General features: G+C 36.9%; 1 long non-coding RNA gene across 1 annotated transcript in view; it reads left to right on the top strand.

The window, feature by feature from the left end:
• LOC119643486 overlaps positions 1-3,931 on the top strand; it is a 23,242-nt gene extending 19,311 nt beyond the window's left edge. Inside the window, exons 4-5 of the long non-coding RNA XR_005248304.1 lie at positions 3,233-3,521; positions 3,589-3,931. This is a non-coding gene — a long non-coding RNA (uncharacterized LOC119643486). The remainder of the gene's footprint in view (positions 1-3,232; positions 3,522-3,588) is intronic.
• The last annotated feature ends 521 nt before the right edge of the window (positions 3,932-4,452 follow it).

Below are 4,452 nucleotides of genomic sequence, written 5' to 3'. Positions count from 1 at the left end.
GTCACCCAATGCAACGACCAAATCGGTGGGTCTAGACCGCTTGGCCACTTCACAAATGAGGGCAGCGTGTTTCCCGTAAATGGAGATATCAGAATTTGGGGGAATATAGGAGCAGGTTATGAATAGATGTTTATCAGGCATATTCGCACGAATAGCGATAAATTCAACGTCAGGAGAAGTGGGAAATTCAATTAAATTGGACGGGACTGACGCAGATATGGCAATTAATACACCACCACCAATGCGATTTACTCGATCATTTCTAAACACTTGGAAAGAATTATGAAAAAGTTCCGACGAATGTGGAACTTTTTTTTTTTTGTTTGATTCGGTTGTTTTATTTGAGCAATGTAGATTTTGTTTTAAAAGTGCTCAGAAGAACAATTAAATAGGGTCTGATATATGTGCGAGGTAGAGAAAATAAACCAACATAGCAAGTGCATTTGTTTTCGCAACACCGTTAAAATTTCCGTAAAGAGCCGTACTTAAAGAATTTCCGTAATAGGGATATGTTGCAGACTGAAGGATGATTGACTGCCCTATTGCAGGAAACAGCCCATCATCAACCTGCTGAAGGAAAATAGGAAATATTCCTCAGACCGAAGGATACTGGATACAGCCAATCATGAACGTTCTGAACGAATAACATCGATTGCTTATCTTTCTGCTTAACTGTCGCTCAATACTAAAAGAAGAGTGGTCGCGCGCTGCTTTTATAGATGCCTATATTCACCACACTTGCTATTCTGCTAATACAGATCTGAGAAAGAACAGGTGAACGTCTGACTTAAAAAGTTGTGTATTAGTAAGCAGAACGGTGAGTGTGTCTCTCCATATTTGTATTGTGCAATTGTCAAGGAAATTTAGGAAAATTTTCCACGACGTCAGCAGCACAAACCTTAATACTTAAACCGTTCCATGTGTGCATGTATATGTGCCCACAAGTCTGGTTTATTGTGAATTATGAGTGTGAGAGCATATGCATATTAGAATATTAGATATTGTTATTATTATTATTAATTTCGCCAGAGAAATAAATTCTAAAACTAAACCTCTTAAGAGAGCACTAGCATCTAAGGCCATCGGCTTTTATTGAAAACTCTAACACACTGGAGATTCGAACCCACGACCATTGACTTTCTAGTCGAGATTCTTCGCCTTCGGCTACTCAGGCGGATAGAATATCAGATAATATATATGGCTTATATAGCAAAGAACAAATAGTTCAAAAAATATATAAGTAAAGTTATAAGTACATGTAACTGTAGGTGATAACACAAGCATTTATAAGATATGTGTAAACATGCATGTATCTACAAGCGTAAGTATGTAAAGAAATTCAAAAATGTGTAAAGGTATAAAAATAAGTATTTGTAAGTGTACCATATGGATGTGTAAGTGTAAGTTTATTTGTATATGGATGTATAAATGTAAGTATATATATATGTATACATATATATCGATGTATAAGTGTAAGTTTATATAGTAATATAATAATAATTTGGCACTAGACTCCTTCCATCTTGCTCTTCTACTGCATTACATGACGCAACTAATACGTATGCGGTTAGGTAGAAAGGCATCGGTCTTGGTGTTTTAATTCTGGTTTCACGGGAAAGCATTTAGTGTAGTCGTTGGCATCGATTGTACATATACATCTGGGAAACATATATATATACTGTGAGGCCCCAAAGTCGTCCCTCGTTTCGGCTTCACGGATTTTTCATCTCTGGTGACGGGTGGTTAAGATTGGATAGGAATAGGATAAGAATAGATTAAGATAGGATAAGCATAGAATAAGAATAGATTAAGATAGGATAGGAATAGAATAAGAATAGAATAAGATAAGATAGGAATGGCAAAAGAATAGAATAGGGTAGAATAGGCTAATTTCAGTTTTAGCTAAGTGAGTGGTTTTTGGGAGTCGAGAGTAGACTCTCGAGTAGAAAAGTCGAGTATAGACTGGCAGTTTTTAATTAGCTTAATTATAAAATAAAGTGAGGAAATAACTATAGAATAAAGTGGATAACTGAAGGGTCCCTGTACAAGCAGTTGGTAAGGTCATAGCGAGACTAGCATTCACACACCGAACGGTTACCAAACCATACGATTCGGTACCTGGGTTAGCGTTGTACAGAATCATACCGAGTAGCAGTAAACGATAGGCATACAAGCAAACACTAGCAATAAGATCATGTGAGTTGGTACGTACGGTAGTGTTAATGCCAAGATATATATAAGAGAAGCATATTTAGACATGTCAGAGCTGAGCAAACATGTTCGATCAAATCTAAGTTAGTATACAGACGTGTAATAATATCGTCACAATGCATGTATAAGCGAGTATGTAACGGGACAGCGATGGTGATCGCAACTATAAAAGAGCGTGTCGCACCACGCTCAGTCTTTCAGTTGTGTGGTAGAAACCAAGGGTAAGTGATCCCGGACATAACTACTTTTTTACCTTTACTTTAGGGTTTTTGTTATCTCTACGGATAGGGGATGGTCGGAGTGGCTTGGCCGTCATCCCTGAACGACTCATAGGACAGCTAACGTAACGGGTAGAGGATGGTCGGTGTGGCTTCTCGGTCATCGCTGAATGTCTGAAAGATACTCTCTCTTGCGACGTGAAACAATTAGGGACGGACAAATGGACCTGTAGGCTGAGGCTGGCTTCTACAACACCTGCGACGTATTCTTTCCTTTTACAGAACCTCGCAATACGGAAACGTTGAAAATTAAATATAATAATAATCGTTCAAATAAGAAATAAATAAACATTAAGGTCGGATTACCACGCTGGTTTTTTCTCTTACCCCTCTTAAAATCGCTGATCATTGTAATCTTCTTTTAAATAAATAAATAGAAATATAAGAACAAAACAGAAGGTCCAAGATATTTTTATATTACAAATTTTCTTGGAAAGAGCCCTGGATTGGCTAAGTACACGCTTCTCAAGAAAGCAAGTTACAATGTCTATTGGCAAACTTTTTTCCTTTTTTTTTATTTTTTTTTATATATCTTTTTTTTTTTTGCGTTTCGCATTTTAATTCTGGTTGCAAGAAACAGCTCTCCGTGTAGTCATTGATGCCGGTTATATACGTAAAGTGACTGACAATGTTTGTTTTGTTTTTTTATTTTTTTCTTCTTTGTTTACTTATATTTTGGATTATATGTGTGTATGGGGATTCTCTTCGGTGGGTTTCTTCTATAAATTACTGCCTAGTGCCAGGACTCTCTACAAACTGTTAAAACTGTCGGTTGACAAACTGCCTACCGCTGTCCGTAATAAGTACTTTGGGTGCCACAAATCTGGATATAATCCCCTCTCTGAATGCCGTCATCAGTGCCGAGGTAGGAATTTCGGTTTATTTGGTGAATCGGTCTATCATCACCAAGACTACAGTGTGTTCCGCGTTGGATTTCGGTAGCCGGCCAACAAAATCTGCGCTGACCGTACTCCAGCACACTTGTAGCAGTTGAATCAGCATCTAGCCTGCATGCTTCTGTTGCCTGACTTTGTACATATAACAAGTGTTTTACTGAAAATTTGAGTCTTACCTTTCTATTAATATTTCGTGCTAACAGCTTACAGTGAGCCTGACAATGGTCACGTTATAATTTGGTATGCATTGGGACAATGGAGTCGGAAAATTGGTATTTACGGGCAGCATTGTAAGCAAAGAGGATGTTTTAAGGATGTGAAAGAAAAATTTGAAAGAAAGAGCGGATAAACTAGGTTTTTTGGAAACATTCAAATTCTTCGAAGATAACGCACACAAGGGTAAATCCCGCTTAATTCAAGATTTGCTGTTGTATAACTGTCGCAAAGTGCTTCAACCTCTTCCACAGGTCACCAGGTATAAACCCTTTTGAAAATAAGTGGGATGAATTGGACCGCCATACGTGAAAACACTCAATCCCTTGCGCCCAAGACCTGAAAAACATATTACAAGAAGAAGAAAGTTGTTTCATACACAGAAAAAATGACATAAAATGTAGCAAAACTTTTAAATGACGTTATTAAGCATAAAGAATATCCGTCAAAATATTAATTTTTAATAATAGACAATTTCTTTTTTTCTTATCCTTCCTTATATGAAAAAACCCAATATTAATTTATTTATTTATTTATTTAACTAGGGGAAAAGCTCAACTACTACATTTTAGCTGTTTCCGCTTTTTTAAGTTGAAATAAGAATGTTACTTTTCCAACACAATGGGAAAACACCTAGTTTCAAGGACAAATTAAAAACTTTTGAAATTACACCACTTAGTTCAAGAGTAAGAATATGCCATGGAATCCCATCAGGTTCGGTCGCACAACTATATTTTAGAGAGCTTAGCCCCTTTAATATATCATTTGCGGAAATGACACACTTGGAAAGCAGGAGCGAGTTAACTATCGGATACGCGCAGTGTAAACTTGGATCAAATTTATTACTTAAATTT

The sequence above is a fragment of the Glossina fuscipes genome, unplaced genomic scaffold (genome assembly GCF_014805625.2).
Source record: "Glossina fuscipes isolate IAEA_lab_2018 unplaced genomic scaffold, Yale_Gfus_2 61051, whole genome shotgun sequence".
Lineage (NCBI taxonomy): Eukaryota > Metazoa > Arthropoda > Insecta > Diptera > Glossinidae > Glossina > Glossina fuscipes.
Note: the sequence above shows the minus strand (reverse complement) of the source record. Positions and strands in the feature narration are given on the sequence as shown.